Consider the following 27,739-nt stretch of genomic DNA (forward strand, 5'->3'; position numbering starts at 1 on the left):
CTGAGCCGCAACACCCGGCAGTGTGACCCCCGCCGACCCCAAGAGGAGAGAGAAGGGAGCCGCGACGCGCCTCCTTACCAGCAGACGCCAGCGCACAAGGAGGTAGATCCCGGCAGCAGCAGCCGAGCGGTAGCCACGGCGGGTGACGGACAGCTCCGTTCACCACGTGCGGCTGAGGAGAGGGAGGCTGTCGTGTGCCACGCTGCGGGAGCCAGCGGACGCCAGGGGACAGTGACAGACGGCAAGGGGGACAGGAGGATCACTGAGTGCGGCAACGCTGCGGCTGCAGCGCCCGCACTAGTGAGTGTCCCCAAGGAATGGAGGTGTCCAGAGCAAGTCGGAGGTCGTGACGGGCAGGAGCCTGCAGCAGTAACCAGTACCCAGGTATCGACTCCTTGCCCCACGTACAGCCTTTTCCCCACTCTTACACTCCTAGTGGTAATGCCTCCCTAACGCATCTCAGGACCCCCAGCGTTCAACCCCCCTGTGAACCCGGCTATCATTTGCCACAGGGAGACCTACTCAGGGACTCCGGGTACATTGCATGCCCCATTGCCATCCCTTTATATAGAAACCCCTTCCGTCTGTGAGGAAACAGCGCCACCTGTTGGTGAAAACAAGGAACTTAAGCTCCTGGACCAGAAAGTGTGATTGTCATTGGGGGACTTGTTCAATTGATCCCTAGGCCCCAAGCCTGTACCCCAAGGGGACCGCCGGGACCTTATACCTTAAAGAAGAAGCCCTGTGCACAGGTAGCCTGGGACTGAGTTACACAGATGGTGACGTCACCTCGGGTGGTTGGTAAAGAGGGTACCCTGGTGCACCAGTTAGTTAGATTTTTGCCTACCGATATGATTGTTGTTATGATATTTATGTACGGTCTGATATATGTTTACACGTTGAACGTAGCCTTCAGTGTTAACGGTACCGTGTCGACGTATTAATCCAGTAGTAACGTCAAAGCGGGGGTGTTTGACACCGACCGCCGTCACGGTACTTCGAACACGTGAAGCCTGTAGACCCGAGTGGGTACGTACGCACTACTATTGTTTCATTGTGATCACCAATTGTATTCAGGAAAAGTGTTTCGTAATTACCTGTTGTTCATTCCCGTTGCCTTAACCTGCAGTCGCTGCTCAGCCGTGAGGGTCAGTGGGCAATGGTTGCATCGTATTTATAATAAATTCGAGTTGTACCGCAGAACGTGTCCTCTTCATTGAAGTGTCCCTCTCCTATCCACGGGGAATCCGAAGAACCTGAAGTGCCCTAAAGAAGCAAGGTAAGGGGAGAGTCCTCCCTGCGCACCCCGGCCACCACATATGTAGCTGGTCACACCACTAGATATGTAGCTGGTCACACCACTAGATATGTAGGAAAAAAATCAAGGTGTTATGTATTGGACAGTAATTTAAACAGTGGCAAATACTGTGAGATAGTCTAAAGACTTAGAAATAGGAAACAGTAATAACTGTAAGAGCCTTTGGACTCAGGTTTGCCTGAGTAGTGTCTATGACTGAAGTGTAAGCGGTAGAAGCTGGAATCAGTGATAACTGAAGAATGGATGTCATCACGGGTGTCCGATGGAGACCATCAATGGATGATGAAAAGGTAAGTATCTTGGAAGATTTTTGCAGATAAGAGTATGTACTTTATACTTGGATTACCAATACCACAGGCACTGAGTGGGGTACACCTGGTGTTGATGGGTACTAGATACCAATGGTGGTTGAAATCAGCATGGACTCTCTGGAGGTGACTGGGAAGAGATGGTAGTATAGAAGAACAGCACTTTAAAATCAGCAGATTCAAACAGTAGCAGGTAATCAATGAAATCAATGCTAGAGCACGATGTTAGAGTGTGGCACTAGAGAGCGATGCCTTTGAAGCTAGCAGTCGATGGTATGGAGCTGTGGAGACATGCAGCTTACTCTAGGAACATCATTGTACTGGTGATTTCCTAGGGCTCATCCCACTATACTTATAGGGAGAGCTGCACGGAGATTGGCTGGAGTCTGTGATTTCAGTAACAAGAAGTCTGATTGGCTGGAAGTGATCATGTTACTGAATTCAAGATGGCCGCACCCATAACATGGTATGGATGGAACTTTGGTTTGTATGCAGCTTGGCTGCAGCCAGCAGTAATGGCAGAGGATAGCACTGAGTATCACAGGGCGAGGAGGCCACTGCAGATTCAGGAGAGAGCGGTACAGTATGGTAGTGAGTGCTACAGTATGCAGCACTGACTCGCTGTGTCATTGTGAGCAATCGGTGAGAAGGCTTCTTCCTAAAAATTTGGAAAACTTGATGTTTATAGAAAGAATTACAAATTCTATGAGAAATACCATTCCGGCCAATTTCATCAAAATACAGAACCTTCAGTAATGGTAGATTCCAGAGGGAATGAGCAAACATTGGGCCTACTTCAGCATGATTGTTGATCTTAGAAACAGCAGTTGACTGTAAGCAGAAAGCCATTGTCCAGACACAAAAAACAAACACCCAATCGAATACACCGCAAATCACAGATTCATTCCAAAATTCCAAAACATTGAAGGAAACGTTCCATCTGAGCAAATGTGAGTAGGTCTGAGGCTGCCACTGGTATGCGACTGAGACAGGTTGGAAGTGGTTAGTGCTGACATCGTGCCCAACCCAAAAATGCCTGGGCACGCCTATGTTTTTTAAAACTGTCAATCAAATTGTGACTACTAAGTGATTGGAATTTTTTATTGCAAAATGCATATGTGCATGTACAATGCGACCGATGCGCAGACACAGTCGTTCAAATTGTGATTTCACCAATTAGTAATCCATGCTAAATTAGGCCCCTTGTGTGAACACTGATAAGGGTGAAAAGGAGAATAATATCATTATTAGGAGAATAAGATGATTAAAAACACTGTTAGATGCCTTATGACCATTGGTAGCGTGTGTTGTGGAGGCACATACAAACCAAGCACTTCAGTGTTAGGTCCTGTTACTGAAGTGCTTGGTTTGTTAAGTTGTGCTTGACCTTTTTAAGATACAAAATAAGGTGGATGAGATTGCCTAAGGACAATTCAATCTTCCACCTCTTTTTTCTTGGATGTCCTGTTTCTCTTCTGTTCCCAATCATAATTCATTCTGTCTTGTACTGTATGTGCTTGGCTGGCAGTGTACAATACATTAATTAGAAATAAATGTAACTGTAAAATAAAGTTGTTGTTTTTTTTTTTTTTTCGGGGGGTGGGAACAGTTGACTGTCTTTATTGCATAGACAAATATTTGTACTGGTTATTGCTACTTACTACATTACTAGTTTGCAACACATTTTGGATGGAGGAATTTGAATGGGCAGTACATGCATGGATGTGATGCGGTTAAGCGTACATACATGTCCCTGCATCCCGTCACAATCTCGTTGTGTCTATGTCAGCCGATCTGTAAATAAAATGTTTAAAACTGAAAGAACATTTCAGAGTTGTGTATTCTGATATCCAAATAATTTCTGCGCCACAAAATCAACTTCACACAATAATTGCGATATCTTGTAAACTGTTTTTGTGGCAGTAAATTTATTCTATAACAACGAAGTAATGGTTATTTGTATCTGTATATTTTTGTGCAACAGGAATTTTTATTACATCTTATAAGTGTGGTTTGAGATTGCGATAAAAAAGCAGAAGTAATGAAGAAATCCTGTTTCCACGCAAAACACGACTTACAAGATGTTGTCATCAAAGAAGAGGAAGCTGTAGGAGAGATAAAGTAGGAGGGAGAGGCCAGAGGATGAATCTAATGAGATCCGTCAGTTCAGCCATTCTACGCGTAGTGCCATTAATTCCTTCTTAAAAGCGCTAAGTGAAAGTAATAATTATTAGCAAATTTTATGTGTAGGCAGCACAAATTGTCCGCAATATTGGACCTGATTGTGTTGTGGTTACTTCAATGGAGTCACAACTGGGCTATTGCAGACACACTGTGCATTGTGGACATAGGGGCATATTTATCATGATCGCATTTACAATGCGATCTGGGCGGAATATTACCGCCCAGAATCGCATTGTAAAATGCAATCAGATCACTGTGATGTTAAAAAAGCCTGTGTGGGGGTTCCAATGTGCCAGGCGTAATCTCCTTTTAATGTACAAGGCACAGTAATGAGCCACGGTAATGTGCCAGGTACAGCCCCTTACACACTGCACCAGGTACAGCCCCCCTACATACTGCTCCAGTTACAGCCCCCCTACACACTGCACCAGGTACAGCCCCCCTACACACTGCACAAGGTACAGCCCCCCTCCACACTGCACCAGGTACAGCCCCCCCTACACACTGCACCAGGTACAGCCCCCCTCCACACTGCACCAGGTACAGGCCCCCCTAAACACTGCACCAGGTACAGCCCCCCTAAACACTTTCACCAGGTACAGCCCCCCTACACACTGCACCAGGTACAGCCCCCCCCTACACACTGCGCCAGGTACAGCCCTCCTACACACTGCGCCAGGTACAGCCCCCCTACACACTGCGCCAGGTACAGCCCCCCCTACACACTGCGCCAGGTACAGCCCTCTTACACACTGCACCAGGTACAGCCCTCCTACACACTGCAACAGGTACAGCCCCCCTACACACTGCTCCAGGTACAGCCCTCCTACACACTGCACCAGGTACAGCCCTCCTACACACTGCACCAGGTACAGCCCCCCTACACACTGCTCCAGGTACAGCCCCCTACACACTGCGCCAGGTACAGCCCCCCTACACACTGCGCCATGTACAGCCCCCGTACACACTGTGCCAGGTACAGCCCTCCTACACACTGCTCCAGGTACAGCCCCCCTACACACTGCGCCAGGTACAGCCTCCCTACACACTGCGCCAGGTACAGCCCCCTACACACTGCACCAGGTACAGTCCCCCTACACACTGCGCCAGGTACAGTCCCCCTACACACTGCGCCAGGTACAGTCCCCCTACACACTGCGTCAGGTACAGCCCCCCTACACACTGCACCAGGTACAGCCCCCTACACACTGCACCAGGTACAGCCCCCTACACACTGCGCCAGGTACAGCCCCCTACACACTGCGTCATGTACAGCCCCCTACACACTGCCACAGGTAGAGCCCCCCTACACACTGCACCAGGTACAGCCCCCTTACACACTGCACCAGGTACAGCCCCCCTACACACTGCACCGGGTACAGCCCCCCTACACACTGCTCCAGGTACAGCCCCCCTACACACTGCACCAGGTACAGCCCCCTACACACTGCTCCAGGTACAGCCCCCTATACACTGCACCAGGTACAGTCCCCTACACACTCTGCCAGTTACAGCCCCCTACACACTGCTCCAGGTACAGTCCCCTAAACACTCTGCCAGGTACAGCACCCTACACACTGCGCCATTTAGAGCCCCCTACACACTGCACCAGGTACAGCTAATGATTTTCCTATTTTCGCAGCTAAAAGTAAAGCCCCACGACACTGGGCGACTTTGAGCTGAAAACCGCTGACTGTGTACAGGCTCGCGAGGAGTGGTAAGTGGATATTTAGGTCAAAGTCAAGCTACCTGGCAAGACAGAGCCTTATATAAAAGTGATGGCCTGCACCCATCTTCAAGGGGAACGAGAATATTAAGTAAGAAGTTTGAAAGCTTCATAAGCAACTATTTAAACTAGCAGAGGGGGGCAGTGAACCAAATAAGAATGAAGAAATCTGCTCCCCCAACCTAGAGGTATTGTCTCTGCAGGCAAATGGAACAGGAAGCCTATCCACTGCAACAGAAGATAATGCCGATCAAAACCGAATAGATATAGTCAGAAAGATGAACATAGCTAGCAGCAGGAGAAGCACAAACACAAGTTTAAGAGCTATGTGTGCAAATGCTAGGAGCTTAGGAAATAAAATCCCAGAACTAATTGCAATAATGACAAGGGATGAACTGGATATTGTGGCTATGACAGAGACATGGTGCAATGAAAATCATGACTGGGACATAGCTATACCAGGATATACTTTATTTAGGAAGGACAGAATGGGAAAAATTGGAGGAGGGGTTGCAATATATGTGAAAAAATATATAAAGACTACCTTAATACAAAGTATTGAAGAAAAAACTGAGGCCCTTTGGGTGACCATAGAAACTGGGGAGAAGGCGATTCTTCGTATAGGGGTGATCTACAGACCACCAGGTCAGGAAGAGGAACTAGACAAGAGCCTATTGCAGGACATCAATAAAATGGCATTAAAAGGAGAGGTGATAATCATGGGAGACTTTAATCTACTTGATGTAAACTGGGAGCTGCCTGTTGCAAGTTCCACCAGAAGTAGGGACATGCTGAATTCCTTGCAAGGAGCATCCCTCCAGCAATTGGTGAGGGAGCCCACTCGTAAGGATGCAATATTACTTAGACTTAATACTTACAAATGGTGACAGAATATCTGACATAAATGTGGGTGAAAATCTGGGATCCAGTGACCATCAAGCAATATGGTTCAAAATAAAGACAGAGACTGACTTATCGCACACAAAAACAAAGGTGTTAGATTTTAGGAAGGCTGATTTTGTAGAGATGGGAAACTCTGTAAGGGATTCTCTGGCATAGTGGAAGAACTTGGAAGGAGTGCAGGATAAGTGGGAAAAATTAAAAAGTGCGGTACTCTTTACCTAGAAGGGCGCCCATCGTGGCCATCTCAGGCATTGATTGCACTAAAAAATCGGGTGCGATGCGACCGACGCGATGCCCGCGATTTCCCATAGGGAACAATGTTAAATGGGCCACAGATGCCAAATAGGCACCCTGAAGTGTGAAATGGCCACCCCAATTGTTAACGCCACCCCACGATCAACGTGAACCCGAAGCGTGGCGAGCGCAGCGAGCCCGCGAGGGGCGGCGGTACGCGTCCTACGATTTTTTCATACTTCCACTATCCACGTCAGCGTGGAGTTGAGAACAGAAAGTGTGGCGAGCGCAGCGAGCCACCGAGCCCGAAGCGTGGCGAGCGCAGCGAGCCCCGCGAGGGGACGCGGATACCTTCACAGGTATCCGCGTCCCCTCGCGGGGCTCGCTGCGCTCGCCACGCTTCGGGCTCGGTGGCTCGCTGCGCTCGCCACACTTTCTATTCTCAACTCCACACCGACATGGATAGTGCAGGTATGAAAAGGTCATAGGACGCGTACCGCCGCCGCTTGCCACGCTTCGGGTTCACGTTGATCGTGGGGTGGCGTTAACAATTGTGGGGGCCATTTCACACTTCAGGGTGCCTATTTGGCCTCTGTGGGCCATTTAACATTGTTTGTTATGGAAAAATCGGGTCAATTGAGGCATTGAACAGGAAAATCGGGTCAATTGAGACATTTAACATTGTTCCCTATGGGAAATCGCGGGCATCGCGTCGGTCGCATCGCACCCGATTTTTTAGTGCATTCAATGCCCGCGATTTTTTACTAACGATGCCCACGATCAAAATCGTGGGCGCCGTTCTAAGTAAAGAGTACCAAAAGTGCAATTCTAAAAGCAACAGAACTTTGTGTCAAAAGAGTTAGGAAAAACACAAGAAAAAAGAAAGCCATTGTGGTTTGCAAAAGAAGTAGCAAGTATTGTGAAAGCAAAAAGTTGGCCTTTAAGAAATTTAAGCAGACGCAGAAGAATGAGGACATAGAGGTGTATCTTGTTAGACAGAAGGAGGCTAAGAAGGTAATCAGATGTGCAAAAGTACAGGCTGAAGAGAAAATGGCCCCGTCAGTGGGTAAAGGGGGGAAAACTTTTTTTAGGTACAGTATATAAGTGAAAGGAGAAAAACAAAAAGTGGAATAATTAGACTGAAGACAAAGAGTGGAAGTTTTCTTGAGGGGGACAATGTAATAGCAGATAATATTAATAATTATTTCTGCTCAGTATTCACTGCTGAAAGAGAGGGGAAGGGGCCACAGTTAAGTTGCAAGTATAGTCAGAAAACTGAGGGAGAGACAAGCACATTTACAGAGGAGAAAGTCCTCACAGAACTCTCAAAACTGAAAGTGGATAAATCAATGGGGCCAGATGGGATACATCCAAGGATACTAAAAGAGCTTAAAGGGGAGCTGGTAAAACCAATAACAGAATTATTCAACCAGTCACTAGCTACTGGAGTAATCCCAGAGGACTGGAAAACAGCGAATGTAGTCCCACTGCACAAAAGTGGAAGCAAGGAAGAGTTAAGCAACTATCGACCAGTGAGCCTTACATCAGTAGTAGAGAAATTGATGGAAACACTCTTAAAACAAAGAGTTGTAGAATATCTCAAAATCAGCAATTTACAGGATCCAAAACAGCATGGGTTTACTGGGGGAAGATCATGTCAAACAAATCTTATTGACTTTTTTGACTGGGTGACTAAAGTAATAGATCAAGGTGGGGCTGTAGATGTAGCTTATCTAGACTTTAGTAAAGCTTTTGACACTGTCCCACATCGCAGAAAACTTGAAAGCTTGGGGTTGGATTCTAAGATAGTTGAATGGATAAGAGCATGGTTGCAGGACAGAAAAGAGAGAGTTGTAGTAAACGGAGTACAGTCAAAGGAGGGAAAGGTTACAAGTGGAGTACCCCAGGGATCTGTACTTGGACCGGTGCTTTTTAATATCTTTATTGGTGATATTGCAAATGGAATTGATGGTAAAATGTGCCTGTTTGCAGATGACACAAAGTTATGCAACAGGGTAGACACACCAGGAGAGCTAAAACAAATGATTGAGGATGTCACGGACCCACCGGTCGCCTGCTCCGATACGTCAATCTGAGCAGCGCCGGCCGTGACTGGGGTTCACTCAGGACACTCGGGTCCTTTCCTTGAGGTACACTGCCACCAGCCAAAACCTGATTTTAGCGCCTGAAACTGCGCAAGGGGCGGCTTGGCTCGCCCCTGACCACACAATACAAGATAACAATGGTAACGTTTTCCAGCCTTTCTCTTCTGAGGCTAATGAGACTTAGGAACACAGAACCAGAACTGGGAATATGTATTATTTATTCCTAGAAATACTACAGAGCTTTAAACAAAATGGTTACAAGACATTACAATGATTTTAAAAGTACACACAACGATTAAATGCAAGTTCAGAGATAAAATAAAAAGGGGAAAAAATGACAGAACCTATCTTACACTTAAATACAGATCCTGACGTGGGGGGGTTCTCCACAAGAAATCTCTCGTCGCCTACAGCCTGTTTGCTAGACCCCCAGGTAGTGACACTGACTATAGGGAGAAAGGTCTTAGTTATACCTTGCAGACTCCCTCCTCCCTCCCACCCTTGGGATTCCACTCTTTCCATGCTGAAGGAGTGTGGAAGGTCCCTGGCAATGTATCTTTGACAGTCTGCTGTTTTCAAAGTGATTGATCCTCCTTCCTTGCATAGCAGACCCACTGATAAGAGATGTGAAGGAAGGGGACAAACTCTAACCTCTTCTCCTGGACCATGGTTTATGAGGGGCTCAGATCTTATCTTACATCCTAACTCCGGAGGAGTCCACAGATGTCACACTGAGGGAATACAGGCCTCAAACTCAAACCAGGGTCACCTACAGTTTACATACAAGACATGTCCTGATTCCAATACTCACAGGAGACATAACTATTACACCAATATCAGACATACATTGACCGGACAGATAATCATAACAGGAGGCATACGTTAATTTGATCGATCACCTGATCTGATCGTTACACCTCCCCCTTTTAAAATGGCGCACAGAGGCGGTGACCCACGTCACCGTCTCATCAGTGCGCTATTAACTACATCACCTGGATGGGTAGCAGTGGTCTCTGTGCTGAGACAGACTGCCACTGATTCTGCGGGATCTGTACTAGCACTGCACTATACTTGACATCTGTCATGGCACCACCTGACGCCATAGCCGTGGCTAGGGTGGGCAATGGGCATAGTCCCTGTCCCTCTCGCAGGAGATGGCAAACTAAAAGCACACAGGTGTCCTCGAACCCATAGTCTGTGAGCACACTGATATAGTGGGAGCTGTGTCCATCCCGGCTGATATTGACACAGCCCACCACAGCTGTGCGTCGGACTCCTGGACACGGATTCTCCCCTGCAGCTGGCAGTTTGGCCTTGCTCACTGAGATCAGTACCAGACCATTCCGCCACACCCCAAATGGCCATCCCGCCGGGACTCGTAACTCAGCGCGTTTAACTATACCACAGGTGTGGGGCATTCTCCCAGCACTATATACAGACTTAAAAATGTCTTCCCAGCACCTCTCCTGAGCTGACTGACCCCCCCTCCCCTTCACTGGGGGGAAGGTCCACTCACTCAACACCTCACACCTCATCCTTTTGTGAGGAGATTCGCTCTCTGTGTCTGTGTGTGTGAATTGTGAAGGGGGGCACGTTTCTGCAAGGGGGAATACCAGCAGGTCATTGTCCCCTGTCTTGGGAACATCCAAGCTCAGCCTTTCTGAGGTTAATGGAGCTGAGTTTACCTGTGCTTCACGGGCCCTCCCACCCTTCTGGTTACACACAGCAGCTTCCCTACTAGCCACTGGCTCTATTCCTGAAACAACCCTCTCACTGTACCCAGGGGTATCTTTCCCACTTCCCAGGTATGGGGCAGCCTGTACAGGGTTGGGTCTCAGCTCTGCGTGGAAAGCCAAGCTTTCCATGGCAGTCCAGGACACCTTCCTGAGCCTGACCTTCCCTCCCAGACCCGCAGGTTCTGTGGCTGTGGTGGTGCCACTGAGGTTCTCAGGAGAGGCATCCGTTATCCAGTGATGGAAAAATGCACTCTCTGGAGGATCCTCAGTGTCTGGAGGGAACCCCTGCTGTGTTCCTGTATCTGTGTTTGTGTGGCTACAGTAAGGAGGGGGGTTTGGGGGGAAAGCTGCAGTAAGGGACACTCTCTCCCTATCTGACAGGTCTACAGTGCACACAGGACCCACCGGGTCACTTATTATACCTGGTACCACATTTCCCACAGTAGCGCAAGACATCACATTATCAACAGTAACATCAATATCATAACCTGGGGAGACATCCTGCAATACCTGCAAATTAGCCTGTGCATCTTCCACAACACATGGGGCCCATCCTGCTGGCTTACAATTGCACCGTGGCAAAAACGCTATATCTGGATCCCATTGTCTCTGAGCAGGAATGGGGTTATCTGAGCATGTTGTCACCAGTGACTTCTTGGCAGGTACATGCGCTGCCTGCAACCAACTCAGATCTGTCCCATTTGTGCAGTTAGCGTCCCCGGGCACCATGTCACAACCAGACATCACTGGAGGAACAGGGTTAACGTCTAGCACAGCAACCTTAATGACATCACCATCAGCACTCCTACCACTGATGAGTGAGGGTGTCTCATTCCCAATTAGCTTAGGGCATTCATTTAACCCCACAAACTGGCAAGGATTACCCACTATACCCGTCTCTAACTCACCCTCCACCTCCACCGAAGGTACGGCACTATCACCGATCATCCCAGGGGCTGCACACAAAATAACAACATTGCAATGTTCAGCATGGTTACATACTACCTGAGATGCATCATATGGTTCAGAAGGGTTAGCGACATTGACAGATATGTGTGGAGTTAATAAAAGTCCCACATCAGTAGTCCCACACATACTTGTGTGCATACAGTCAGAAAGTCCCATTCCTATTTCCGACACAGTCTCTTCCCTGCATACTTTCACTATGCAGTCAGCCGCTTCCGGCAACAAATCTGGAGCAACGGGTGGGAACATGCTGCTCACATCTTCCAGCAGTTTAAACTGGGCCTTGTGATGTGAGGTCTCCTGAGCAGGTTCCATGACTGCTGTAGTAGGCAGAGGCACCTTGCCCTGGTGGGGCACCCCTGGTGAGAGCAAGCTGCTGACATCCTCAGCTTCTGCTTCTCTCAACCGTTTAAACTGGAACTTTGCTTTCAGAGCTGGTAACAGCAGCTGTTCTAGGCGACGCCACTCCACACCTATCCGGCGGCACTGATCTCCCCAAAATGGGGTATCCAGCTTTCTCCAAGCATCGACCTCCTGCTGCGCAAATTTGTAACATTGTCCCAGTTCTCTCAGCAGCACCCAAGGAGACGCGGATGGACCCCAGAAACGAAATGCTGCACGATACTGGCTGAAGGCATTGCACTCATCGTCCCTGGCCTGGGTGAGCTGCGTGATCATCTCCCCACGAGTATGGTTGTGGCAGGAGATACCTTGCAGCTGGCATTCTTCCGTTAGTTCCTCTGTGCTCAGTAGGGTAAACATATCATCATCCTCCACTGGGTCAATATACCCACTGGGCTCTTCTGGTGCTGTAGGGGATTGGTACTCTGCAGTCTCCCTGACTGCCACACATCCTACAGTCTCCCTGGTGCTAGCAGAGATGTCACCTCTCTGAGCATCGGTTGTAGTGTCCAGGGCCAGCTCATTACTCACAACCAAGCTGACACTCACTTGGCTTCCTCTGTCTGCTTCCAAGACAGGGAACTGTGCATGACGCGGTCCGGTGAAATTCGCGTCAGCAGTGATTTGGGACCTCTGTCCCTTGTTAGGCTCCCCATGATTGATAACAGAGTCCACATCATGATCCAACACATTATTTACTTCCGCAGACAGTAAAAGTTCAGTACGAAGCCCATCTCCTGCTAACTCAGTAGCCACGGCAGATAAAGTCTCACGTAAAGGTTCGCCATCATGATGCTCTGTATCATTCTCCACTGGTTCACCAACAGCGATCAGGCCTCTGAGCCTCCCCAGCACCAACTGGTGCTCACGCTCAGCCTGACGCTCTGCAGCCTCAGCCTCTCGTCTGGCTTTGCGCTCCGCAGCCTCTCTGTCCACCGTGGCTTTGCGCTCCGCAGCCTCTCTGTCGACAATGCCTTGGCAGAACTGCACCAGCTGCAAAGCGAATACGGGGTTCACATTCTTAATTTGCCTGATAACAGCTAGAAGGTCGCTCTGCAGTGTAGACTTGCTGGGTCCAGCAGAAGTGTTTGACCCTGGCGCGGAATCGTTGGTAAGGTCCAGTGCTGACTGAGCCCCTGGGGTAGGATTGTCCATGGACTGGTTTCCTCCAGCAGCTAGAGTCCGATCGGCATCCACTAGTGCCTGAATCAAACGTTTTCTACTCTGGCCAGACCAAGGGATATTCCTCTGCATACACACGACCGCCAGGTCATCTCTCCTCATCTGCTGGTAATCAGCCATCCTGAGTCTCACACTTGTCAAATAAAATGATAGGAAAGAAAAACAAGAGAAGGGAGGGAACAGAAATTGCATCCACTGTGTGACTTTTAAAACTATAGTAAAGCTCTGAGTTCTGATTCTGGTGATGTGGGTATTTCTCACAAAATTCTACCCACACTCACTTAAGTTCTTAATGAGAAAAATGAATTCTCCACCCCACCGCTTGCCACCAAATGTCACGGACCCACCGGTCGCCTGCTCCGATACGTCAATCTGAGCAGCGCCGGCCGTGACTGGGGTTCACTCAGGACACTCGGGTCCTTTCCTTGAGGTACACTGCCACCAGCCAAAACCTGATTTTAGCGCCTGAAACTGCGCAAGGGGCGGCTTGGCTCGCCCCTGACCACACAATACAAGATAACAATGGTAACGTTTTCCAGCCTTTCTCTTCTGAGGCTAATGAGACTTAGGAACACAGAACCAGAACTGGGAATATGTATTATTTATTCCTAGAAATACTACAGAGCTTTAAACAAAATGGTTACAAGACATTACAATGATTTTAAAAGTACACACAACGATTAAATGCAAGTTCAGAGATAAAATAAAAAGGGGAAAAAATGACAGAACCTATCTTACACTTAAATACAGATCCTGACGTGGGGGGGTTCTCCACAAGAAATCTCTCGTCGCCTACAGCCTGTTTGCTAGACCCCCAGGTAGTGACACTGACTATAGGGAGAAAGGTCTTAGTTATACCTTGCAGACTCCCTCCTCCCTCCCACCCTTGGGATTCCACTCTTTCCATGCTGAAGGAGTGTGGAAGGTCCCTGGCAATGTATCTTTGACAGTCTGCTGTTTTCAAAGTGATTGATCCTCCTTCCTTGCATAGCAGACCCACTGATAAGAGATGTGAAGGAAGGGGACAAACTCTAACCTCTTCTCCTGGACCATGGTTTATGAGGGGCTCAGATCTTATCTTACATCCTAACTCCGGAGGAGTCCACAGATGTCACACTGAGGGAATACAGGCCTCAAATTCAAACCAGGGTCACCTACAGTTTACATACAAGACATGTCCTGATTCCAATACTCACAGGAGACATAACTATTACACCAATATCAGACATACATTGACCGGACAGATAATCATAACAGGAGGCATACGTTAATTTGATCGATCACCTGATCTGATCGTTACAGAGGATTTAGGCAGATTAGAGAAATGGTCAAGAGAATGGCAACTACAGTTTAATGCCAAAAAATGCAAAATCATGCACTTGGGTCTCAGAAATTCAAAGACTCAATATAGTATAAATGGCACTATAATGGAAACTACTGAGGAAGAGAGGGATCTAGGTGTCACTATTTCAGGGGACTTAAAAGCAGGTAGGCAATGTAACAAAGCAATGAAGAAGGCAAGTCAGATGCTTGGTTGCATAGGGAGAGGTATCAGCAGTAGAAAGAAAGAAGTAATAATGCCACTGTATAGGTTATTGGTACGACCTCACCTAGAGTATTGTGTTCAGTTCTGGAGGCCATATCTCCAGAAGGATATAAATATATTAGAGACTGTACAAAGAAGAGCAACTAAAATGGTGCATGGCCTACATCACAAAACGTACCAGGAAAGACTAAAAGATCTTAATATGTATACTTTAGAGCAGAGAAGGGAAAGGGGGGACATGATAGAAACTTTCAAATATATCAAGGGCTTTAACAAGGTACAGGTGGGAGACATTCTTCACAGGACGAGGAGCAACTGAACACAAGGACATGCACTGACACTAGAGGGAGGAAGGTACAGGTGGGAGACATTCTTCACAGGACGAGGAGCAACTGAACACGAGGACATGCACTGAAACTAGAGGGAGGAAGATTCAGGGGAAATGTGAGGAAGAATTTTTTCACAGAAAGAGTAGTAGATAAGTGGAATAGCCTCCCAACAGAGGTGGGATACAGTAGTACAATTTAAACATGCTTGAGATAAGCATATTGATATCCTTAAAAAAAAATAAGGATCAAATATGGTTTGAGGTAACATGTTTAAAAAAAGGGGCAGACTAGATGGGCCAAGTGGTTCTTATCTGCCGTCAAATTCTATGTTTCTATGTTTAAGCAATATCTCTGGCCCGGACGCTCATCCTGCATCCTGCTATGGAAAGTCAACCACCCGGGGCAAAAATCGCAAAAACGGGAAGAAAACGCTCAGGGGGAAATTTACTATTCCAAATACGCCTAAAAAAATTTTGTATTCGTATTCATGGTACATTCGTATTTGTATATACGAATACGAATATATATGCCATCGAAAGAATCTGAATAGGAATCATCATTCAATAGAATGGTGTTACAAATTTACTAAGTGGCCGTATTGAAAATACGGCCACTAATTAGTGGGATACGGGCGCTAATTGCCGGCCAAATACGCCTGGAAAATACACTTCATTTTCCACGTGAATTTGGCTTTAGCCTGCACGGATCAGTCAGATCCGTGCAGGCTGCAGTGTGAAATAAAAGAGAAAATTAAATACTGTAAATAATAATAAAAAATGGCGTTGGGTCCCCCCCCCCCTCCCACGGCCATAACCAGCCCCAGGCTCAAAGAGCATACCAGTGATACCTCCAGCTGTGCACCACTGGTGTACCACCTCTAGGGCCCCCCACCATCGTCGCACCCCCCCCTCCTGTCGTCGTCCCCCATCACCTCTGCTCCATCGATCATATGCTGGAGCTCCGCCTCTGCTGCCAGCTGCCATTCACAGTACGTATTAAGGCGTCAGGCTCTGGGATGTTCGGGGTGGCTCGGGATCAGGTGCCCGAGTAATTCCGAGCTGCCGCAAATATACAAATGCTGGAGCGGAGGTGAGGGGGGCAGACTACGTTCTGTGGTGGGTTTTGCTAGGGCAGAACAAATCTGCTCTGGTAGGTTTGTTCTGCCCCAGCAAAACCCACCACTAAAGGGGTTAATGGGCTTTCAGGGACTCTTCATTCCACAGCAGAACCAATATTTAAATGAATACACAAACACACCAGAATTTTAAAACTTTAATGCACACGGAGCCCTTTCATACATACTTACCTATCTTGATAGTAGTTCTGTCCCCTTCTTCAGTAGAAATCCAATATGGGAGTACATGTGGAAGGAAACCATACTTACATCCTCCTAGGTGTGGATTGCATCCTCTTTGGTCCATGAAAGCATCCAGGAGACTTGCCAAAAAAACAACCCAGTACGAACTCCGGAGGAGACACAGGGTTCCTGTGTTTGCATCCTGCAGTTCCTCCCCCTGAATAGCAATATTGGTCACCTAGCAGCCAATCAGGAGTCTCTAGGCCGCTAGGGGGTCAATAGTGCTCTTCGGGGGAAGAGACGCAGGATTTAACCACAGGCATCCTGCTTCTCCTCTGGAGTTCGTACTTGTATTCTTAGTAAATTTCCCACTCAGTGTGTATTAGGGGTGTGCATTGGACATTTTTGTGTTTTGGTTTTGGATCTGTACAGATGGAGCACCTCTCGCTATTGCAGGGGATGGCGGAAGATTCGCCAGCCGCCATCCCCCGCAAGCCGCCGTAAGGGGACGTGCGCGCACGAGATGCGCGCGCGTCGCCTTACAACGGGGCTCCCCCCAGGTCCCCGCCGCCTCGCCGAGAGTTGCCCCGGGTCCCCGCCGCCTTGACGCCCCCCCTCCCCCTAACCCTGTCCGTCTACCTGAAGCGGAGATGGACAGGGTTCCCATGCCCCTGCCGATGGGAAACTGAGATGCGCGTGCGTGTGCGACACACGCGCATCTGTCAGATGGAGCGCCTTTCCGCCGGCAATCACCAGCGCACAGATTCTGGCGCTGGTGGAGCAATAGTGAGAGGCACTCCATCTGTATCTCCCATTGTGTTTTGGATCTGGATTGGTTTTGGCAATACCACTCTTTTGTGTTTTGGATCTGTATTTTTTTAAACATAAAAAACAGCTGAAATCACAGAATTTGAGTTTTTTTTATTACTCCTACACTATTATTAACCTCAATAACATTATTTTCACTCACTTCCAGTCTATCCTGAACACCTCACAATATTATTTTTAGGCCATAGTTCTCCCTTTGTAGTGTGCCCCATAGTTCCCTCATGGTAGTGTGCCCCAGAGTTCCCCCTTTGTAGTGTGCCCCATAGTTCCCCCTTTGTAATGTGCCCCATAGTTCCCTCATGGTAGTGTGCCCCAGAGTTCCCCCTTTGTAGTGTGCCCCATAGTTCCCCCTTGGTAGCGTGCCCCATAGTTCCCTCGTGGTAGTGTGCCCCATAGTTCCCCCTTGGTAGCGTGCCCCATAGTTCCCTCGTGGTAGTGTGCCCCATAGTTCCCCCTTGGTAGCGTGCCCCATAGTTCCCTCGTGGTAGTGTGCCCCATAGTTCCCCCTTGGTAGTGTGCCCCATAGTTCCCTCATGGTAGTGTGCCCCAGGGTTACCCCATAGTACTAACCACAATAATGCCTCTTGAATAATAAATATGTCTCCCCATTGCAGCCCTCACTTAGCAGGCACGACCGTGCGGTGTGAAATCAACTGTGCAATGAAGATGGCGCAGGAACCAGGACTTACAGTATATAGAGTCCTGGTCTCGTGAGAATCCGACAGCGGGAAGATGAAGTTGGGCCTCATTTTCGACACGGAAAAATGGCGGGACGAAAGAAAGCTACTCGGATGCGTCTCGGAAAGAGATTTTCCCCATCATCGGTCAGCATACACGCTGTGCCCCATAGTTCCCTCATGGTAGTGTGCCCCAGAGTTCCCCCTTTGTAGTGTGCCCCATAGTTCCCCCTTTGGAATGTGCCCCATAGTTCCCTCATGGTAGTGTGCCCCAGAGTTCCCCCTTTGTAGTGTGCCCCATAGTTCCCTTGTGGTAGCGTGCCCCATAGTTCCCTCATGGTAGTGTGCCCCATAGTTCCCCCTTGGTAGTGTGCCCCATAGTTCCCTTGTGGTAGTGTGCCCCAGGGTTACCCCATAGTACTAACCACAATAATGCCTCTTGAATAATAAATATGTCCCCCCATTGCAGCCCTCATGCAGCAGGCACGACCGTGCGGTGTGAAATCAACTGTGCAATGAAGATGGCGCAGGAACCAGGACTTACAGTATATAGAGTCCTGGTCTCGTGAGAATCCAACAGCGGGAAGATGAAGTTGGGCCTCATTTTCGACTCGGAAAAATGGCGGGACGAAAGAAAGCTACTCGGATGCGTCTCGGAATGCGATTTTCCCCATCATCGGTCAGCATACACGCTGGGCAAAATCTCCCTGTGTGTATGGACCTTAAGCCAGGACTTACGTTTCTCCTGGCCGGTCTTCTGAGAATTGGACGCGTACGCTGACATCATGTGTCGTCATCTGCCTGCCATGCAGGGCAGGCGACAGGGGGGTCAAGGGGGACAAGTGTGACGGGCCCCAGCGATCATAAGGGCCCCAGAGCCTCCATGCCCCAACACGCCCACAGCCTGTGCTAGCTGGCCTGTCAATGACCCTCACAGCCCGGCTGTCTACTGTGCACCATCTATGTATGGCTGAGTCTGACTGACTCACTGTGTGCCACTGCTGTCTACTGTGTGTGAGCCCTGCTGCTCGGCGCTCAGCCATCTACTCTGTGTGTGCGCATATGGCTTGGGGCCACCGGCGCACAGACGTACCCACTGCTGGCACTGGGGCTTCAGTCTCTGGCTCCTGTACTTGGCATTATTTTGTAAAAGTGACAGGCCAGCAGTAGCCAGGAGCCAGCAGGAAGCAGCAGCCAGGAGCCAGCAGGAAGCAGCAGCGAGGAGCCAGCAGGAAGCAGCAGCCAGGAGCCAACAGGAAGCAGCAGCGAGGAGCCAGCAGGAAGCAGCAGCGAGGAGCCAGCAGGAAGCAGCAGCCAGGAGCCAGGCCAGCAGGACTGAGAACGAGAGATGTCCACACCTGAAAACAGGATCTGGAGCAGCGAAAGGTTGAATGAGGCTCATCCAGAAGAGGGTTGTGTGGATTTGGGATTAGGTGGGGGGGCCCCAGAAATATCATTGTACAGGGCCCCAAGATTTCTGTTGCCGGCCCTGCCGCCATGAGCAGGAAGGCGCATACCTGCACTCGAAGGTGTTGGCCCAGTGATTCTATAGGCGCACCCATGAAACACCAAGTGTCCACCCTGGAGTGCCCCCTGCCTGTCAATCAGGCAGCAAGCACCCCGGTGATTAAAAATTTAGCTGAAGGCGCTCGTTTTAGGGTGTTGCACATGCACATCGGGGACTGAGCCAAATTCTGACCTGTGAATCAGCCCTTTCGTGTGTTTTCATTGCCCCTCTGACGAAGACTTATGGAACCTGAATCTAGAAGAGAGATTATGACCACCAAGTAAATGGGAACATTCATTTCAGACCAGAAATCAGATTGTGCAATAATAGCTGGAAGTAATGGGACGTTTCATGATCTCGACATGAGAAAAACATCCTGCTGAACCTTAGAGGAGGAAGCTGGAGATATCTGGTAACCTCACAACAAGAGGAAGCTGGAGAAGATACTGTACAAAAGGTGGACACCAGAGCTGGGGGCCGGAGGAGTTCTCTTCTACAGAACACGATGAGCAGCTGGTGGCTGTCTCTGCTCGTACTCTCGGCAGTCACATTAGACAGCTGTCTGTCACAGTCTCCGCGGCGCAGCACCCAGGATGAAGTGCAGATAATAGAGGCCGTGAAACACTTTAACCAGAAGGAAAATGTCCCGTATCTATACAGACCCCTGGATGGCGTCCTCCCTACACTCCTGGAGGTACAGTATGGCTTATCTCTTGGGTTCTACATTACTTTGTATAAGACTAATTACACACCTTGTGGTTACAGCCCTATTAACCTACCATTATAGGACAGGTCAGTATGATTTTAAATACAGTAATAGTAAGCACGCTTGAAGCAAATGCTTCGCAAGCTAGTAGATGTAGTTTCACTTGCTGCCAACAGATGGCAATGTTTCAGAGCCACACAGACACTAGACACAGGGTTTGTACAAAAAGTAATGAGACCAAATTCGGGCTCCTTCACTCACCTGCTCCCAGCTCCTTCTTTCTTCCTGCTCTTCTCCTTTGCCGCTGCTGCTGATTTTTCTGCTGCTCAATACTGCCCTCCAGTGGCCGGCGCCCTAGGCAAATGCCTAATGCTGCCTAGTGGTGGCGCCGGCTCTGTGGGGGGGGGGGGCAGTGACATGGCATTCAGTGGTCGTGGTCCAGACAATGCAGGTGGTGAATGACATTACATTCTGCAAGACAGAAAATGGTGGTCCTGCGCCTGCAGACAGGCTGCGCATGCAGGAGACTTTCACAGAAATGAGAACGCATTGCACTTCTGCAATGAATTCTCATGTATTCATTATGCAATATTCCAGTTTGTACAAATTTTAGAATTTAAGTTTCTGTGATTTATTTGGGTGGAGCTAAAAAAAAAAATGTATAATGTTTTTTGTTTACTTTAAATCACATAAAGAATAGGTGGACTTACAATAACACGTTTGATAAATTCACATGGTATTTTTAATTCTCATCAGATTTTCTTTTTTCACAATGCAATATCTGTGATTTGGTTGGTCAGATACAGAGCCGTATGGTGTACTGCCAATCTGGCGATCACAGTCACAGCAATTTCACATCTTCAAATACTGTATGATTATTTTTGCATTCCAATAGCTCCAGACGTTACACTGAATAAAATGTTCTGTTTTAGGAATCAGAGATTTCTCGGACGTTGAGTTTTAGTATTAAAGAGACTGTCTGCCCCAAAGGTGCAAAAAGGGAATTAGCAAAATGTACTCATCAAAGACGTGGGGTGAGTATCACTTATTTTTTAATTAACATTTTTTTATATAGCGCAGCATATTCTGTTGCGCTTTACAATAGGAGGCAGTGATACAATAAACAGGGTATTTACAGACAGTCAGAGGTAGGAGGGCCCTGCTCGCAAGCTTACAATCTATATGGAAATAGCAGGGCCGGTGCAAGGCACAGGAGCGCCCCAGGCGAGTCGGGGTGGGGGCGCCCCGGTGCCGGGGGAGGGGTACCTGTCCTGCGGCGCTGTCCGGTGCCGGGGGAGGGGGGTACCTGTCCTGCGGCGCTGTGTATTTAAAGCTGGCGGCGGAGGCAGCGAGGGGTCCCTGCAGTCAATTAGAAATAACGAGCGCTATCCGCCGGGCTATGCGGAAGCGCTTCTGTTGTGAAAACACTGGCCGCACGCTGATTGGCTGAGATCAGCGTGCGCCGTGCTGCCAGTGTTTTCACAACAGAAGCGCTTCCGCATAGCTCGGCGGATAGCGCTCGTTATTTCTAATTGACTGCAGGGACCCCTCGCTGCCTCCGCCGCCAGCTTTAAATACACAGCGCCGCAGGACAGGTACCCCCGCGGCACGGGGGGGGGGGGGGGGGGGCAAAATGCCGCCCTCCAGTGGCCGGCGCCCTAGGCAAATGCCTAGATTTGCCTAGTGGTGGCGCCGGCCCTGGGAAATAGACATTAATTCCACCAGAATGTAAAGGTTCCTGGTGTGCTGTAAGATACGGTGACACAGACAGAAGTTTGGCCAGTGGTCAGGTGTATGGAAAATGTGAAAAAGAAAGAGAGTGGATATGTGTGGACTGTACAGTGTGGATATGATTGGATAGGAGAGGATATGTGTGGTCTGTACAGTGGGGATGTGATTGGATAGGACAGAGGATATGTGTGGTCTGTACAGTGGGGATGTGATTGGATAGGACAGAGGATATGTGTGGCCTGTACAGTGGGGGTGTGATTGGATAGGAGAGGATATGTGTGGTCTGTACAGTGGGGATGTGATTGGATAGGGCAGAGGATATGTGTGGCCTGTACAGTGGGGATGTGATTGGATAGGACAGAGGATATGTGTGGCCTGTACAGTGGGGATGTGATTGGATAGGACAGAGGATATGTGTGGTCTGTACAGTGGGGATGTGATTGGATAGGACAGAGGATATATGTGGTCTGTACAGTGGGGATGTGATTGGATAGTAGAGGATATGTGTGGACTGTACAGTGGGGATGTGATTGGATAGGAGAGGATATGTGTGGCCTGTACAGTGGGGATGTGATTGGATAGGACAGAGGATATGTGTGGTATGTACAGTGGGGATGTTATTGGATAGGAGAGGATATGTGTGGTCTGTACAGTGGGGATGTGATTGGATAGGAGAGGATATGTGTGGACTGTACAGTGGGGATGTGATTGGATAGGACAGAGGATATGTGTGGACTGTACAGTGTGGATATGATTGGATAGGACAGAGGATATGTGTGACCTGTACAGTGGGGATGTGATTGGATAGGAGAGGATATGTGTGGTCTGTACAGTGGGGATGTAATTGGATAGGAGAGGATATGTGTGGTCTGTACAGTGGGGATGTGATTGGATAGGACAGAGGATATGTGTGGACTGTACAGTGTGGATATGATTGGATAGTAGAGGATATGTGTGGTCTGTACAGTGGGGATGTGATTGGATAGGACAGAGGATATGTGTGGTCTGTACAGTGGGGATGTGATTGGATAGGACAGAGGATGTGTGTGGCCTGTACATTGGGGATGTGATTGGATAGGACAGAGGATATGTGTGACCTGTACAGTGGGGATGTGATTGGATAGGAGAGGATATGTGTGACCTGTACAGTGGGAATGTGATTGGATAGGAGAGGATATGTGTGGCCTGTACAGTGTGGATGTGATTGGATAGGAGAGGATATGTGTGGACTGTACAGTGTGGATGTGATTGGATAGGACAGAGGATGTGTGTGGCCTGTACAGCGGGGATGTGATTGGATAGGAGAGGATATGTGTGGACTGTACAGTGGGGATGTGATTGGATAGGACAGAGGATATGTGTGGTCTGTACAGTGGGGATGTGATTGGATAGGAGAGGATATGTATGGTCTGCACAGTGGGGATGTGATTGGACAGGAGAGGATATGTGTGGCCTGTACAGTGGGAATGTGATTGGATAGGACAGAGGATATGTGTGGTCTGTACAGTGGGGATGTGATTGGATAGGAGAGGCTATGTGTGGTCTGTACCAGTGGCGTAGCTTTGTTTGGGGCGCCCCCCCTCTCCCCACCCGTCTGTCCGCCCGGCCGTGCCCCCGTGCCTCCTCCCCCCATTGCCGCATGCTTACCTGTCCGCGTGTCCTGGCTCCCCTCCTGGCTTCAATTAATTCTATGCAGACGGACCACGATAAAATGGCCGCCCCATACCGCAGACAGTTTCAGAGAACAGTCTGCTTTATGGGGCTGCCATTTTATCGTGGTCCATCTCCATAGCATTGATTGAAGCCAGGAGGGGAGCCGGGACGCGCGGACAGGTAAGCCTGCGGGGGATGGGGGGCGGGGGGATTACTATAGCACCGCAGCCCCCCCGGCGCCCCCATATGCACAGCTCCCCCCCCCCGTGACCACGGGGGCTGCGGTGCTATAGTTACGCCACTAGTCTGTACAGTGGGGATGTGATTAGATAAGATCGGTATATGAAGGTTAAGTGGCTGGTTCTCGAATCTGATGAGCTGCCTGAAGAGATGAGTTTTCAGAGAACGCTTGGGGGTTTGGAGACTGGAGGAGAGTCTTATTGTGCTTGGGAGGGCATTCCACAGAGTGGGTGCAGCCCAAAGAAAGTCCTGCAATCGGGAATGGGAGCGAGAAATGAGTGTGGATGAGAGACGCAGATCTTGGGAGGAGCGTAGAGGTCGTGTTGGAAGATACTTTGAGATAAGAGAAGATATGTATGTTGGTGTAGTTTGGATTATGGCTTTGTGTATGAGTAAAATAATTTTGTATTGAGTACAGTAGAATACAGGTAACCAATGAAGTGACTGACAGAGTATCTTTGCAGACGATGAACGTCTGGCTAGGAAGATTAGCCTCGCAGCTGCATTCATGATGGACTGTAGTGGTGAGAGTCTGTATTGGGGAAGGCCAATAAGGAGACTATTGCTATAATCAATGCGTGAGATGATGAGAGCATGGATTAGTATTAGCAGTGTCTTGTGTAAGGTAAGGGCGAATTTTAAATATGTTTTTAGGTGCATGTGGCATGATTTCGAGACAGATTGAATGTGGGATACAAAGGAAAGTTCAGAGTCAAGGATAACACTTAGGCAGCGAGCTTGAGAGGTAGGAGTGATTGTCATCTTCTCAACAGCAATAGAGATATCAGGTTGGTAACTACTATTTATTGGCGGAAATATAATTAATCCTGTTTTAGAAATGTTCAGTTTGAGGTGGCGAGATGACATCCAGGATGAAATAGCAGATAGGCATTCAGAGACACGGCCCAATACAGATGGGGACAGGCCAGGGGAGGATAGGTAGAGCTGAGTATCATCAGCATACAAATGATACTGAAATCCGTAAGAGCTGATTAGTTTGCTAAGAAATGAGGTGTAGGAAAAGGTAGAGCCAGAGAAACAATCACTGAAAGAGCAATCAGATAGGTAGGATGAGAACAACGAGAGGGCTGTATCATTAAGACCTAGGGATTGTATTGTTTGTATGAGAAGTGTGTGGTCAACAGTGTCAAAAGCAGCAGAGAGATCTGGAAGAATTAGTAGTGACTAGTGACCTTTAGACTTAGCAGTGACCAGATCATTCACCACTTTAGTCAGTGCTGTCTCTGTGGAGTGTTGGGAATGAAAGCCTGACTGAAGGGGGTCCAATAAGTTGTGCGAGTTAAGAAAGTGTGTGAGGCGAGTCCATGGGCGCGTCCTTGGCTGAGAATGGGGCGTGCAAGCATCTTGACGTGCACTTACCCCATTCAGCGGATGGCGGATGGTGGTCAGTACACCGGGAGATTCTCAGATGAGAGCATCTCCATCTGTAATACAATACGATAGACCCTCAATTAGTATAAAAACACTCCTACAGTTTATCTACAGTAGCACCCACCCAAACATGCTCACTTACTGACAAAGCTCCGCCCCATTGCCTGTAAGCCCCACCCATAACAGGGTCTGGAAATTAGAACTACTATATGCAGCACTAAATCAGGGCATTATACATTTAACCAATGATGGAGCTGCTGTCACTGCAGGGGGTGTGGCCTTGTAGTGGCGGACAACTTACGGATGGGCCGATATACCCACACATGCTGTAATCCCGCACATTCCCATGCACCAACCCTACAACAGCACTGTGTGGTCTGTCATATGGGATTGAACCCTCCCTCAAATTTTGACAATACCCTGTTTCTCCCCCAATGCATCATTGGTTGTTTATTTATATGTTTTTTGACCAGGTATCCAGGTAAGGTGTATTTGTGGGGGTAAGTGATGTTATCTGTCATTCATTGTGCATTACTGGATTTTGCAGAAGACACAGGACTGCACGGTTGTGATTACCCGGCAGGTTGCGGGAGACATAACATGCAAGGTGAGAGATTCTATGGGGGGGGTATCATAAAATATTGATAGTATATTGAAATATTCACCTGACCGACGCAGCGTAGATGAGAGCACATAATGTATCAATACAGATAAACCTGATATACTGCATAAATATAAATATTTAATGTTAATGGCAGGATATCCTGTGTGCACCACTTTAACAGTCTCCGACTAGCTGCTCCAATCATAGTAGCTGCCGGACTCTCTACTGCCTCACAGGCTGCTGCATAGCAAAAAATCCAGGATATATTATACATTCAGTGGCGCTTAGAGAAGGAACCAGGACTCACTACCCCTTCTCCTGTTATATGGATCTGGGCAGAAAGAGAGAGATGACAGGCTGCCGCTGCAGCACAGCCTTTCTCCCAAGCCCATGCTGCTCAGTGCTGTCTGCTGAGCTAGAAAGAGAGGCAGATGCATCTGCAGCACAGCCTCTCTCCCCAGCCCATGCTGCTCAGTGCTATCTGCTGAGCTAGAGAGAGAGGCAGCTGCATCTTCAGCACAGCCTCTCTCCCCAGCGCGTGCCGGTCAGTGCTGTCTGCTGAGTTAGAGAGAGAGGCAGCTGCATCTTCAGCACAGCCTCTCTCCCCAGCCCATGCTGCTCAACACTGTCTGCTGAGCTAGAGAGAGAGGCAGCTGAATCTGCAGCACAGCCTCTCTCCCCAGCCCATGCTGCTCAGTGCTGAGCTGGAGAGAGAGGCAGCTGCAGCAGCAGCCTGTGCTCTCCCTCTGCTGTTGGTGTGTATTCCCACCGCTACCCCCAATGGTGTCCGCCCACGCAAACAAACCTATTTTTTTGCACAGGGACATGGCCACGCCCTCCAGTGACCACGCCCCTTTCCAGTTTACTGGGGACTTTCCGACCTGTCAACACCATTGTATATATTAAATGCTGTTGTACCCTCTGTCCACTTAACCACCGACATGTGGACAAGTGGTACAGGAAAATAAAGGACTACATGACTGTGACGCTACCAACAGCAGCAGCAGCATCTCACTAACACCAACTCATTCCTAGGCAGGCTATCCTGGGAATGACCAGTTTCAATAAGATGAGAAAGCTGAGAGAACCTGAGGGACATCATTGCACAATGGCTTATCCCACTTGGACTCTCCTGGGGATATGTGATATTTATTTATTTATTTATATTCATTACCAGTTATTTATAGAATGCATACATATTCCACAGCGCTGTACAAAGAGAATTTGTACGTTCACATAAGTCTCTGCCCCAGTGGAGCTTAGTATCCATATTCCCTTACCACATGTAATGGTACGTAAACACATTCATTGTAGGAAGAATGGGCCTGATTCTGATTGGCTTCCAAAATTAAACTCCTTCTTTAATGGACAGAACCATGTGCACTGCAGGTGGGGCAGATGTAACATATGCAGACATAATTACATTTGGGTGGGTTGTGTTCAAACTGAAATCTAAACTGCACTGTTAAAATAAAGCAGCCAGTATTTACCCAGTACAGAAACCAAATTACTCACCCAAATGCAGGGCCAGAATAAGTGCCCCTGTGCCCCCTCTATCTAGGGGCCCCCTGTGGTTGGCATGTATTTAAACAATGTAGTGCATTACTGGGAGTTGACCCATTAAACTTTGCACAAGAGGTCAGAGGCTGAGCGGCTTGTGCTGAGCTCTGCCTGGTGGAGCTCATCATATGCTTCTCAGGCCCATGGAGGACAGCAGCAGCAGCGGCGGCCTCATCATGGGAGGGTTTTTAATTAGAGGCAGCTCTGAGGCTGTCAGGGCTCCTACAGAGTAAGGTACAGAGGGACAAACACAGGCTTTTCATGTAGTAATATATATATATATATATATATATATATATATATATATATATATATATATATATATATATATATATATATATATATATATATATATATATATATATATATATATATATATATATATATATATGTTTATATTAATCCCCACCCCCTGCAGTTACCCATTGACCAAGTTTATACTGCCTTTACTCTGTGTTTTGACAGTGTAATATTCTCCAGTGCAGTTTGCGTCCAGTAATGACAAGTGGGAGGGGCCCCACCGAAGGCTTAATACAGCTCTGCCCAAATGTAACTCTCTTTGCATATGTTACGTCTGCCCCATCCTGCAGTACAGCACGGTTTTG

General features: G+C 48.3%; 1 protein-coding gene across 1 annotated transcript in view; it reads right to left on the reverse strand.

Annotated features, from left to right (window-relative positions):
* The window catches only part of LOC146079932 (uncharacterized), a 78,757-nt gene extending 58,505 nt beyond the window's left edge, over positions 1-20,252 (reverse strand). Inside the window, exon 1 of the mRNA XM_083186662.1 lies at positions 20,216-20,252. The gene's annotated coding sequence lies outside the window, so the exon portion shown is untranslated. The remainder of the gene's footprint in view (positions 1-20,215) is intronic.
* Positions 20,253-27,739: the final 7,487 nt, after the last annotated feature.

This window comes from Crinia signifera, chromosome 5, assembly GCF_055691185.1.
Source record: "Crinia signifera chromosome 5, ASM5569118v1, whole genome shotgun sequence".
NCBI lineage: Eukaryota > Metazoa > Chordata > Amphibia > Anura > Myobatrachidae > Crinia > Crinia signifera.